The following is a 14,574-nucleotide window of genomic DNA, read 5'->3' on the forward strand; positions in this document are numbered from 1 at the left end:
GCTTTAGCGGATAGTAGGCCACACAGAAAGCTTGTACTTCTGCCATGCTTCTGGAATTATCGTCGGACAAAACTGGGAATTCCACAATGATAGTTGTGGTTACGATGGCATTTACAGCCTCAAGGCTAAAGGAAACCTACCTATCGTATAGCTGTGTCAATGTTGTAAACATATTGTCATCCTCAATGCCACCATTATAAGATTATTCAGAATTTGCGTAAGATGATATAGTTTCATTCTTGCTACCATGATAAAAATGCAATAAAACATTTTGTAAGTCACCTTATAAAGATTGTTGTGTAACTAATTAAAAGTAGCATTCGAAGTTAGAGAGCCTTTTACTCACCATGCCATACTTCACAATAAAAAAGGTGAAATTATTGCATTTGAATGTATATGAATCAGTGACGTAAGATGGGAAATGCTAGTTACATGTGTATATCTATTGACAAATATCAAATGAATGAACTAACAACATCGCTACACAAAATAGTGCACCACCCCCCACTGCAAATCTTACAAGTACCAAAATAAGATAAAATTTAACCTCTTTGCCAATATCAGGAATGTTGAGTTCGTTAGATAGATGCGTGAACTGTGAACTGGGGCATATACCTCCACAACTACCCCACTGCCCTCCCTCCCCCCCCCCTCAAAAGCACAACAAGGTAGCAGAATACCGCATTTATCCGCGACCCCTGTCTCTATTGCTGACGCGGTACATAGTAAGGACAAAATTGTCGAATTAGTTTGAAAGTCTTACATGAAATCATGTCGGGCAGTCAGGTTTAAACTGTGCTTAAATGTGCTTTGACATGCTTCGGATCGTCAAGTTTTTGTCACAGTGTATACAAGCACTCCATTACGCAACTTCGATTCAAGGTGAGATGGCTGCAGTTCAGTTGACCTCCGCTGAGCGCTATTAAAAAAAGTACGTGAAAGCTCGATACGTATCATTTAATTTTTTGATACTTTGTAGAGTGTACCCTTAACTCAATCTTATAATGTTTCGAATGTCTCTAGTGTGGCATTCTCTAGTTTTTTTCCGCATTAAAGTGAGTCCCCTTGTGGTCCTTAACTGTAGAAATCCCGTAGGGCGAAAACTATGTTCTGCTACCCCCGGCTTTTCTAGACGCTTCGAATCGGAATAAATACATAATTGAGCAGTGAGGACTCTATTGCCCTAAGGCTGTAACCTCATAAAGGGTACATAAAAAGCACTTAGGGAGTAACAATAATCTAAAAAAAATCATCGGTTATTGTATTATGTATGTTCATACTTCATATAATCGTATCTACAATCCAACGAGGAAAATCAGAAAAATTCAACGCTATGCCCTCGCAATGTCTGACCCATCCAAAATTGGCTACACCCTATTTCGACGTGTCAACGACCTTGTAACGTCACACCAAAGTTCGCGCCAAAACATGCCAATCTTTGGTGTCATCTTCAAGAAGGTCAAAAGATCGTCCTCACTTATCTGGCTTCGTGCTTGGTGGTGATGGGTGTTAAGATAATTATCTAAACTATACTTAGCATGAGTCAACAAGTTTTTTTACGAGTTCTACGTAAAAAAAATGGAGATTGTTCGACAAAAGGGTTAAGTTAAGTTACGGATTGTAAAGCATTTGTTTGATAGAATAGCGGGAAACCCTTGGATTGGATGCAATAGGCGTTGTATTTATTTTATGCGTGTGTGTGTGTGGGGGGGGGGTGGTAGCTCTCTGCTTTTTAGCTGATCTTTACTTGAGATATTTTTGACGTCAGGGAACGCCTAGGTAATCACCTTGTTGAAAGCTTAAATAGGAACAAAGAATTTTGAAGACGGTCCAACTAGAATCATAGGGAGATACAGTATGTCATGGTACAATTGCAAATATCTGAGCGCGTACTTTTGAGGTCAAAATAGAAAATTCCCCTTGCGTTTCTATGAATTGTTCTGCTGTCTCATTGGACAACTTTTGTGGCATATTGTCATGGCTAATTCTTCTCAACAGAAATGTGTATGTACACCCCTCTTTGTAATGGTTCTGTCCTGTCTCAAATTGGCTTGTCCCACTCGTCTCTTATCGTATTATCTTTGACGCGCATGGATCTGCCTAAGTGACTGCATCTTCGCTATTAATTCGATAAAGACGTCAAGTCTTAATAATTATGAATCTAAAAACGTACATGTAGACTATACGCCTTTGTTCTATCCCCTTCATTATATACAATCAGATCGGTACAATTTATATGTTTCGTTGCCAGGGCTCGAAGTTAACTATGTCCCGATGTCCCGAGACCACTAAAATTTAGGCCGGGACAACTGAAAAATCTTTTTGGGACACTTTTGGGACAATAGGAAAATAATCAACGAATCAACATCAGAATGTCCGATCTCCCCGCGGCAGGCTTTTAGCTAGCAATGCGTACAATGTACGGCCTTCGCTAAAAAAATCGCAAAATGTACGCCCTGTTTTTTGGATATACGCCTTTGGTACGCCCTTATTTTCCCCCGGAAACTTCGCTCAAAGTTCAAAATTTGCCGATTCCCGCACCGAGCCGCCATTTTGGGTGATTCTACCTCAAGTATCGCGCAATCTCGCACTCACTCACATCTCGCGAATCGCGAGAGTCGCACCCCATTGGCCATTTCGGCGTGACGTAGCGCGCCCAGGCGCCATTATTGGTGGAATATCTGATATCCCCGCTGTTTTCGCGGGAAAAATCACGCAGGAAAAACTTTGATTTGTTTACGAAAACTCGTCGAATGCCTGAAGTCATGGTGATAAGTACATGTATAGGATTGTTTTGGAGGTTTTTTTTGCTTGTTTGTCGGTAGAATGTGGGAAAAACAACAGCTAATGTGACGATGACATACTGGGGAGGGGGGCGGTGTCGGCACTGAATTCGTAGAAAATGTTGAACTGAGGTCTCGATTTTTTCACGGTAACTTGAGATATTACTTTTGTTGTAGTCTTTATTTTTAAAATATTGATAAATGGATGTTGTTTGTTGAGAAAATTTCGCTTAATTTGCCCTTGGAACACATCTTTTCTGTTATATATTTTCAATGAATTAAATGTTTGTACACATTTTTCTGTAACTGTGTAAAGTTAAAACGCTGATGTTACAGGCTACAAGTAACTTTTCAGTGCATTTATTTTCAGCTATGTTCTTAACAGAGTAGATACACAAAAGAAATATAAGATGTACCTGGCAGTCCTGGCTACACTTTCTCCTCTGTTGGTTTGCAGATTTTCTTGTAGACTTCTTTAGCTTGCTGTTGTTATATATGTAACAGTCAAGTTTCACCTTTAGCAGTAAGGTTAATTTACTCTCCCTGATTGTATGTATTAACTCATGAAACATTATATTGTAAGGAATCAGTGTTATATTACTTGAAAATTACCTCATGTATTCTTTAAGCCATACCCACCTCAAATCAAGAACACATACCTCCCATTCTCAGGACAAAAGTAGTGTTGCAGCAAAGACAAAAATTTGGCTCAGCCACGCAGTGCGGAGAGTACAACACATTACAGATGTACACCCTAAAAGAATTCCTAGCTAAAAGCCTGCCCCGCGGTTGTCAGGCGTGCATACTCTGACTTACAGTTGTTGTAATACATAATTTCTGAAAATAGGGTTGGGACAGTCCATCCTCACTTCGGGACAGTTGAAATTTATTTTTGGGACAATGCGGGACAGTAGGGAAAAAAGTTAAGTTTGAGGCCTGGTTGCAATTAGCCTGCGGGTAACAAAGGGTATTATTATCTATATCCACTCGTTTCATAGTTGGATTCAGTCAAAGACGATGATGTAACAACGCGTGTAATGAGAGGAAAAGCATGCCGTGGCCCCTACAATTTGGGGAGGGGTAGATCAAGTGCTGGACTGTCTAATTTTGTCACAGTCCATCTCTATGGCAGTTAATTGCAAACCAAGGTACAGTTTTTATGCGATTACAACTACAAAACAGTCAACGGATTTTCACAGATTTTCAAAAGCTTCAGTAAGATTCTTGAAGTGAGACGAATGATCTTTCATCATAAGTTCGACCAGAACAAAATACGCATTCTTTGTGTATTGACATGGCGAGGTCGCATTCATCGCAGGTGGTCGTAGGATTTTGATGTGGTAGAAGTTTAAAGAAGGCTGGAACAGAACCAGCCACCCTCAGGGATCTGTGCCGTCGTGTGTTGCGTAACTGGTGTAGTATTGGGCTCGGAACCTAGAGGTCCCGGGTTCGATACTCACTGTACCCTCGGCGGTTATCACTTTACATAACCTTCCTCACTTCATCAAGGTGTAAAAATGGGTACCTGACTTCAGTCGGGGAGGTATATTGTGAAATAGCTTTACCTTGTATATGGCGTAACTCACTCATAACTTGAGCGGAGTACAACGTTGTCCTCGCTCGTCTGTCCGAAAACAAATGTTATATATAAAAAAAAAGATCGAAGACAGTGAATTCCGTAGCAAGACAGCTGAATTTTAAAGACGCATATTTGAGTAGCTCAAGAATGCCCTCACTTTGCGACGAATGTGACAAGACTCTCACTGAAAGATAACAATCTTCTACTTTCACTGAGCGAGTGACAAAGTACAATAAGCACTAGTCTAGGGGGTTACCCTGGGGGCCAGCCGGGATCGGGCAGCTAGGACAATTTATTCGGTGGTCCAAGGCCCGCCGATCTCCTATTAGCGCCCCGGAGAGTTTAAGCCCGATGAGGTCCACCTGCTAAAAGGGTAGCGATAACTTCTTGGGGCTTTAATACACTCCACGGGGCGCTAATGTGAGATCGGCGGGCTGACCGCCTTGGGTCCCCGAACAAAACTCGCTAGCTACCCGGTCCTGTCTGGCTCCCAGGGAACTAGGGGGTCGGCCGGGTAAGATTTAAGTCTGGCACATCCACCATGATTCATACTCTTCGCTTTGACAGAGATGTCACGTTTGATCTCTTGCATTAAAGCAATGACCCTGAAGATGTTGATAAGTCACCGACCTTGCTACGATTATCTAGGGGTTGCGGATGGGGTTTCTGAGACGCCCTTTCGATGATTTCTGGCATTTTCTACTGCCTAATATCGACAATATCATGCACGTTTATGATCTAGCTTTATAACAGAGGCAGCACTAGTCACAGTTGGTACGTATCTTCAAAACTAATGGTACTTTTTAGGGCAAAAACTCATGCTTCGAACTACGACGTGGCCTCATGTACATCTTCCTATTGCAACATCGTTTTGTCTAGCCGATGGCGATGTTTAGGGGAGATATGCCATGTTAAACTATATATCATTAAAGTTAGATGAAGATTAATAAATATAGATTATACGTAAAATATGTGAAAAGTAGAAAAAAGTTTTCTTTGTCTTTGTTCATTTATGTTCAGCGTCTCATGTCTTGGCTACAACGGAACTCGTTTGTTACTTAAGAAATATGATTTCTATATCACGTTAATGGTACACGTGTACCTCTGTGTGAGTTGGTTCAAAGAGCTTTTCAATAATTCCATGGTGAATTATGAAATTTGAGGATTAGATTTTAACCCCTGAATGTACGTGTAGATGACCCTGACCACGCCTATGTATTGCATTCTTGAACGACGTCACATCAAGGTGTGGCGTACAGCCAACGTTTAGGGGCGTAGTCTTGTCTAGTCCCGTGTACCGCCACATACGTGCACGAGGGAGCCGGCGCGCGTACACGTCGGATTTCTTGCGCGCTCCTTCTGATTAGTCGGGAGAGAGTGCGCTTCCTCAACTTGCTGCCTACTGGTCAGAGGCTCAAGTTGTGCGTCCGAAGGATTTCGGCCACTTTTGACAAAAATAGCCAAGAGCAGTGTCAAGAAGTTCACAGGTTCGCACGAGACGGTTACGTAGATAGGCGCGAATCCAGACCGACACTCTGAGCTTCCGACGGTTCGACGCTGCCTACGGTACGTCTCTGGTCAGCCAGGGAAAGTAGAGTTTAAAGTTGTGTGACGGACATTCATTCAACGAAGAGGCAACAGAGTTCGGCAGGCAACGACATGAAGGTTGCCCTTGGGCTTTTCAGCGCCATTCTGGCGGCTAATTTGTACTTAGGTGAGTAAATCCGAACCCTTTCTTTGTTGACTTCTACCTCATTCTCCCATGTCATTCATTCTGTAGAATTGTGATTTATGCGGAGCGCATCAGATTTATGCGAATGTTGGTACATTTGGGGATTTTTTTTTCTTCTGCGTGTGAAAAATATAACGCTCTATTGTGTAAAAGAATGCTGTAGACCCCGTGGGATCGGTAATTGACTTGGCCTGGTATGGGGTGGGGCTGCCGATTATTTAAGATTATTCTCCCCTTTCGTGCCTTGTGCGTAGCCCTTATATCTATGCGGGTAGTTTACGTGTAGTGGTTTAGGTGGTCTTTTTTGTGGAGACACCGCGTACTTTCTTGTGTAAAACAATATTTTGCTGAAGTTGCGGATGGCATAAAAGATGTTTTAACCTTGTACCGAGTCAAGGCGACCAAATCTTGATCACTGTGATACGTCATCGCTATTTATAAGGGGAGCATACAGCCTGATTTTGTCATTTTTGGACTGCCAATAATTGAGATATATCAAACAACGAAGCGAACAAAAAAAACGCATAAAAACATTTTAAACGAGAATCCAGAACTTGTTGCTCGACAACTGTATATTTTAGATTGATATTTCTACGGAAGCTTTGAATGTTTTTCAAGGAGATTGTGCCAAAGTCGTTTCTCATTTCCCTAGCCCTTTCGACTATCTTAAGATGTTCTAAAACATGTCGGTATATGTTTATAGTCTCTTGTCAATCGTTGATAATATTTCTTTACGCTGTAATATAACTTTCATGGTGGGTGCACCTTATTAGCGCGATGCAGGTTTAGGTGCTAACTAAAACTTCATTACATCATATCAAAATACAGCAAATATCTTAATACTTTATCAGAACTACAAGCATTTTGGCACCACACTGCTCGACAGTTAGAATGCTCGTAAAGTTATCAAGAGCTAATAATGCAGAACTGATGGTGACAAATCAATGAAAGGTCATTTTGGTCAGGTGGCAATAATGTACATGTTGTAGCGTCCTTGAAAGGGACATTTTTCGTTTTCATTTTTTTCAAAGCGGTTTTTTCTTGATAGGTTTGACTTATGTCCTTTTTATATACTCTTACACGGGCTAACGAACAATTTTTAAAACTCTGAGCGAACCATACGATTTTATTTCAACCGTTCCTTCAGAAGATAATGTTCTGTTGCTAAACTTTGCCTTTTTTATCCCATCTGCGCGTCTTGCCACATTGAGGTTGCAAATGAGTCAACGAATTCTTTCCTCTTGTGCAGAAAATAATCATCTTGAGCCATTGGAAATTTTCTGAACTGTAGTCGTATAGAACAAAACTCCCACCCACCCCTCCCCCTGGTTACTAGTAATCATCTTGAACGTATTTGTACGCCTGGGGCAGCGAGGCCAAAACAAGTAGTCTGGAGGAGAGAATCCTAAAACGAGAGATTAGATGGACTTATTGGTCATCTCCGTTGTCTTCAGGGTATCTGTGGTCATTCAAATCTTGATATCTTTACTGTCAAATGGGGCTGCGCCTCTTGGCGACAAATTCTTGCGGCAACTTTGCGATAACACAGACGTGTGACACACGGGAAAAATACGTGTGACCTCTACGAACAAAATGGCGGCCCCCTGAGGGTCACATAATCACTTTTGGCTAACTTTTTTTGGAAATCGCAGCGTGGCCACCAAATTAAAAACCAATGTAAACAGACAAACATTCAACAGAAAGAGATCTGCGGTGATAGCGGTTGTTGGCGACTAGTTGGAGACTAGTTCGCGAAATGTTTGCGACATTTTGCCAATGGCAGTTTTCTTTGATATTAAAAAACAAACAACTAGAAATTAAGTCGACCAATTGGCAACTATTATCGACAAACTGGCCAGGTGTTCAGAACTGTTAACCAACGTCTTTCTCAAATACAAACCAACAAGAACCGGCCAAGTGAGATACCCTATTTACAGACTGAAATGATTTCATACGCACTTTTTAGAATGGCTGCAGACGAACCTTTCCTTTTCCACAAAATGTCATCTTTGTTTTAGACATAATGTCGAAAATTTGGACGGACTCAAAAGTGCCCCTATTAGTTATAAGTGCAGTGGTATGCAAAAGTTAGAGACTCTTTTTCGTCCCCTAGTTTGATATGTCAGTTAACCTCAATACAGGGACTAATCATAACGCATGATTAGACGGGAAAATCGTGCGAGTAACCTCGTGAGGTGATGACCCTGCAATCATGTTCTTAAGTTTTCTTCAGTTCATCACTGAAATCTTCGTTGGAGCTGTGTGATATTGTCTGTAATGGGGTATAAAAGAACAATATTTCATTTAGTAGCACATACATACATTGAAACCACCCATGGCATGACCTTGAAGATATCACCAGTAATGCCAGATGAAAATAAAGAATCCCTTTTCCACTCCCCCAACTTTCAGATATCCAGAAATTGCTAACATTACGTCGAACAGGTTTTGTCTGGCTAAACGGTTTGTTTTTTTTCTCTCAAAATGCCGAGGACTTTGACTACTCAAAGAAGCATTATTTTGGCAGGGCGTGCCTTATATGTTAAAGACCCACTGGCTACGAATTACTCGGCCAAGCAAAAATGGGGGTTAGCCATAGCCTGGAGGGGTAGGGATCATTTGTTTGGGTAACAAAGGATGAACTCTCACCCCTCTATTTAGTGGATTCCACAGAAATGGGCTATACAGAATACAGAATAAAACTATGGGAGAGTTATTTTGATTGCTTAAGGTGGGGCGTTCGAGATAAAGGGAGTAAGTATGCATGAGAAGATCACCTTTAAAGAACAGATGCAAAAGTAGGCGTAACGAGATATCAAAACTAAAGGTTCGACTGCAGTACCATAAAAATCCACTAGGAGGCCCATTAGAGGATTTGGGCTTCTTTGTCTCGCCCACCCACCAGAGTATCTATGAAATTTGATGAGCGACTGTGTTAATGTTTGGTCGTTCTGCAGTCTCTCATCAGCGGTAGCAATCTAGTAGAAAATTGGAATAAGCAGGTTAGACATTTGTTCTTTCGTAAAAGCTTAATTAAAGATGCTTATTATATGCAGTTTTCTGATTCGAAATCAGTTCGGTAGGGGGCGCACAAGAAATGCGGTACACTTAGAACTGGCGCAGCCCCCATTGTACCCCCCCCCCACACCCCCCAAAAAACATACGTTTGCAAGAGGGTTGCATTTCTTCAACTGTATACGGAATGGATGATTTACATGTTAATATGATATTATGAATTAATAATTCAAGTAAATATATATTATTATAACCAAATATAGCTGATATGTCTCTCTCCGGTCCGGATCCTGTGAATTTTTTAATTCTAATAAATAAATTTGTAGAAATATTGGGCAATTAGTTATCATCTAATTATGAATATTATCATAAGTTCATTAAAATTTTGCATATTAATCAAATAAATGTATTCCCCTTTTTACAGCTGCCTCCCAGATTCCAGCCGCACTACGTGAGTACCCTATTGCCTCATAATTTTATCTAATCATCCCGTGGAGCGTTAAATATGACTAGGAATCATCATAAGAACAATATATGCTAAGAAATACTGTACTAATGAGATGCTTTGATAAAAGTGGTGACTGTAGAATTTGCTCGTCTCTGTTCACAATTGACAGGCTGAGCTGCACACGCCTGAACTTGAATGTCAGAATGTTTCAAGGGCCTGTACGGGGCAGCTCCTCCGTTTTAGGACCAACCTTGTCCCAGGGAAATTTGACCACATTCCCCGTGACTTTTCAAGGTCTAAAACTCATGGAGGTCTGTGGTAAAATTTCCTTGGAGGCATGTTGGCCCAGCAGCCAAGAAGCTGGCCTGAAAAGACCATGAAAACATCCTGGCATCCAGGCTACACATGTCTAATTAAAGGAGGGTTAACAGATGATAACGTTTTGATTCACGATCATATTTGTATATAGTGGCCTCAACTTCTTCTTGATTTGCCGTTTATCAAATGTCTTCCACAACTGAAGAACACACGCCGTTATATGTAGCGATCATGCTTATTGGTAGCCGTCTCCCAGTGCATTTTGACTCGTATAGGATGATAGCAGTGACGAAACGTTGTAGGAAGCTTTTAAGGAACGAACAGCCCGACAATGGTCCCGGCAGCTCTGAAGTCGTTACGTTCACTTGTGGGCTTAATGCTTCATGTTTTTAGGCGTCCTCATCTTCGGGTACCTTCGGCATCCGTCGGAACTAGCCGCCAAAACGTTCGGCACCCTCTCGGGTGATCCCGAGTACAGTCAAACCGGCCCAAGACGACCCCCCGGGGGACCGGAAAAAAGCGGTCGATTTGGACAAGTGGTCGCTGAGAGGAGTATCGACTCACAACATGCCCGATGCAAAGTATAAATGGTTTCCGTTGTGTAATGGCAAATAGCAAGCACATGTACGCAATTAAAAGAAGTAAGTAAGCGAGGTCTTTAATGTCAAATACAACACGCACACGCACGCAAAACGTAAGAAATAATCATCAGTAAGCCTTTAATACAGTAAATAAGCAGGAGTTGGAACAAACTGGATCAGGACGTTCCTATCTGCGCCAGAGAAACTCTACTCAAGTAGGTTAAAAAGACAGTCTACTCGATCTACTGTGTGAGTGCTTTTGTCCAATTGTACTGTACATTCACCCGTGGGTAATAACGCTACGGGACGCAGGCATCGAATTCGAAAGGTACACCGTGGTTATTTCAGATACGGCGATCAAGAACACGCGACGCATATCAAAGGCTTCTATGGTAACTGACAGCATCAACGTTCCCCTACTGTCTAAAACGTTAGTGTACAAAAATATTAAGACGGGTACGATCAAGGTATGAGCTACACAGAACTTTCTTTAAAAGGTATGGGGCTATATACTCTAAATCGGGACCGAGAAAAAAGCGGTCGAAATGGCCAGATGGTCGCTGAGAAGAGGTGGTCGCTCGGGCAGGTTTGACTGTACTTCATTTGGGTCATGCTTGGATCACCAACCCGCCCGGGCAGTTCAGCGCACGGGCAATTCTACGGCAATTCCTTGGCCTACGTATACCGCCATGTCCATAGTTTGTTTTAACAGTAGGGCATTGCACGGTACGGGAACTCATTGCATTAACGATAACCAACCTTTCTTGTCTTTAGCCGTCACCTGCCAATATCCAGTAGACCTGGTCTTCCTCATTGACAGCTCGGAGAGTTTCAGGACAGGTGGTTTCGAGGATGCAAAGACGTTCGTCCAGAAAGTAGCCAACTATTTCACACTCGGAGAAAACGACACAAGGGTCGGTGTTGTAACGTACAGCAACCGCGACGCTCAGATTACTCGCGTGAAGCTCAACGAAAATTACACCAGAGTTGAGCTCTTAACCGAGATTCGCGACATTCCGTACGACAGAGGGCACACCTTCACTGGACTTGGTCTCGATCACGTGCGTAATAATTCCTTCCTCGAAGTAAACGGCCGGCGGAATAACACTCTCGACTTCTTAATCGTACTAACCGACGATGACTCAGAAGACGACGTCACCCGTCCGGCACAGCTGATTCGCGATATGGGCATCACCGTGTTTGTAGTTGGAGTTGGCGAGGAAGCCGACCTTCATCAAGATACTCTAGATGCTATTGCAGGTGATACAAACAGAGTGTTTAGACTGACGGACCATGATTTCCTTGTGGATGACTCGCACCCCAACTCTATAAGAGAGTCAATTTGTAACGGTGAGTACTAAGCATTTTCTTTCTAGTTCCGGCAGCCATGATAGATAAAAAAACGAGGCCAATTAGGCAAACAAAAGACTGTCCTCATAATCAATGATAGCCTGGCAATTAGGAAAGCGAAGAGAATAGCTGCATGACCGTCAAATATTTGCATTATTATGTTTTTATTTTTTTATCTCTTAAGGGGCTATGGGACCAGCCTACGCTACTTTAACTTGTAAAATGTTTTCGGTGCATAACACTTGTTTTCGACAAAAATGGAAGGGAACAAATCAAAAACGTTCCTTGCGTTTGCATTAGCAATATAATGCAAAGCGACTAGTACAACAAACAGTTAGTAGTCTTACAGTCGCCTGCGTAGCATTCGACCGATGATGATGATGATCAGTAGTCATTTTCTGTAAAAGAAGATCTTATGGATCCATTCTAAAACACGTAACGTTGCTTTTACAGCCAGTAACCTGTGCGATCCATCTCCGTGTCACGCCAACGCCACCTGCCGACTGATGGGGAGGACCTTCACGTGCACGTGCAACGTAGGGTTCGTCGGAGACGGCCGTGTCACCTGCACAGGTTCGTCAATATCCATCAAAGCCTGTTTGTTATATATTAATTTGCAGTCTGACAGGTGCCGTTATTTTACATAAGCCGTATTAGGCTTAGGTCCCCATTGCACCCGAAACCAAGAATTTGTCCCGGCGTGCTGCCGGATACCGGGCGATACCCCTCGGTTTTCTTTTTTTAGTTTATTTGTTACCGGGTCCCGGGTTCATTTTGAGTTTGACTTAAATTCACAAAAATACTCTGGGAGCCGCAAGGTGTCCCACGAGGCCACGTAGTGGTCACGCCCGAAAGTGCACAAAAATAACGGTCTTTGTACTGCCAGACAGTGCCCCTTTTTCCAATTGGGACGTAAGCCTTAGACATTTAGAATATGTTTGAGTGTTTTATAGTTTTATTACCAATCTGAGAAGTCATTTGTATTCTTAATTTCCAGTTGTACAATTCCCTGCCCTGACGGCACGAGCGAACTGTGCGCTGTTGGAACGTAAAACTTAGACATTTGAAATATATTTGAGTGTTTTATATTCTTATTACCAATCTGAGAAGTCATTTGTATTCTTTATTTCCAGTTGTACAATGCCCTGCCCTGACGGCACCAACAAACGGTGGGCTGTCTACAAACAGACGTCAGTACCAGGATCAGGTCACCTTCACCTGTAACACGGGGTACAACCTGGTCGGCCAAATCAGCCTTACCTGCCGTGTGGATGGTACCTGGAGTGCAAGTCCGCCAACATGCAACCGTGAGTTAACATTTTTATTACATATATAATTCGCACACGCACACATCTCCACCGAATACTTGTTGGTGTCTGTTATACTTTATCTTAAAATTATCCGAATTCAGATTGCCTTCATATATGTTATTGTTTATTGACGACAATAGATTTGACGATTAAAGCCCGTACCTAGATGCTAGGTTGGTAGGAAATGCTTTGGGTTTGTCACAATTTTTAACAGTATCAGCGTATTTATGTACAAGGAATATACATGTAACTCAGACTTATGAAATCATATGTATGAGTCGTATATGATTTGATATGAACAATGCGTTACATTTCTTCTACACATACACACTAGTATGCAAATTAACTTTTAGTTATCTTATATATGATCCACTGATTGACAAGCAGTATTATCATATTATATGGGCAAATATAACTGTGCCGACTGGTATTGCAAAAGGCCCAGTTTTTCACATTTCTGTCAAACAATGTCGGTTCATGAGCTAGGTGCATAATTATGTTATTATGTGTTTATTCTCGAGTTTAACGGAGGGCGTTTCTTTCTGTACCTTCCATTACAGCTATTCAATGCCCGGCTCAGACGGCACCAGCTAACGGAGCGATAAATCCTGCCGGACCGTACAACTACCAGGCCACAGTCACCTATACCTGTAACAACGGATACGTACTGAATGGCGCCACTAGTGCCACGTGCCAAGCTGACGGAACATGGAGCAACCCTGTTCATACGTGCACACGTAAGATGGCTTCCATGTTGTTCTTCGAATGGTTACCGTAGTAAACAGACACTAGAGAGTAAAGAGATCAGTAGAAACTAGAAGCTCGCATAAAAGCGTGACCCTTATAGCCTGAGTACCATCCTCCGTAGTGACCGCTGGCTCAATACTTTCGCAAGCAAACGTATTCAGCCAGCGGTCACTACGGAGGATGGTACTCAGGATATGACCCTTATGCATGTATCTATGCCTATTATGTTTAGAATGCAGAAAACTTTCTGTAGTCTTAACATAATAGACGTGGGTCGAAAAACTTAGTTTTGTGTATGTTCAAAACAGAAATAAATTCCAGCAGCAACATTTTTATTGACCATTTCAGCCAGACAATGTCCGGTGCTGTCGGCCCCAGCTAACGGAGTGCGGACACCCACAACCGGATCGAACTCCTACACGAACACGATATCGTTCACCTGTAACTCCGGATATCAACTAACCGGAACCTCTCCTCTAACATGCCAGGCTGACGGAACATGGAGCGACAATGTTCCAACATGCACACGTAAGTTATTGATAAAGAGACGTCACGTATCTTGCACGTAGCCAGTGTGACGTGGTTGTAATAGGTCGGACGTCACGTATTTTACGTCCCATGTGACGTGAATTTAGTCCCATGTGACGTGAATTTAGGAAAAACGTCACGTATATAGCTCCCATATTTTGAAACAAATATATGCCATAGACA

The 14,574-nt window shown here is 42.2% G+C and overlaps 1 long non-coding RNA gene across 1 annotated transcript; it reads left to right on the plus strand.

Moving 5' to 3' along the window:
• The first annotated feature begins 5,667 nt into the window (after positions 1–5,667).
• LOC118409286 lies at positions 5,668–11,310 on the plus strand. The gene is made up of 3 exons (XR_004830418.1): positions 5,668–6,076; positions 9,534–9,560; positions 11,231–11,310. It is a non-coding gene; the product is annotated as an uncharacterized LOC118409286 (long non-coding RNA).
• Positions 11,311–14,574: the final 3,264 nt, after the last annotated feature.

This window comes from Branchiostoma floridae, chromosome 2, assembly GCF_000003815.2.
Source record: "Branchiostoma floridae strain S238N-H82 chromosome 2, Bfl_VNyyK, whole genome shotgun sequence".
NCBI lineage: Eukaryota > Metazoa > Chordata > Leptocardii > Amphioxiformes > Branchiostomatidae > Branchiostoma > Branchiostoma floridae.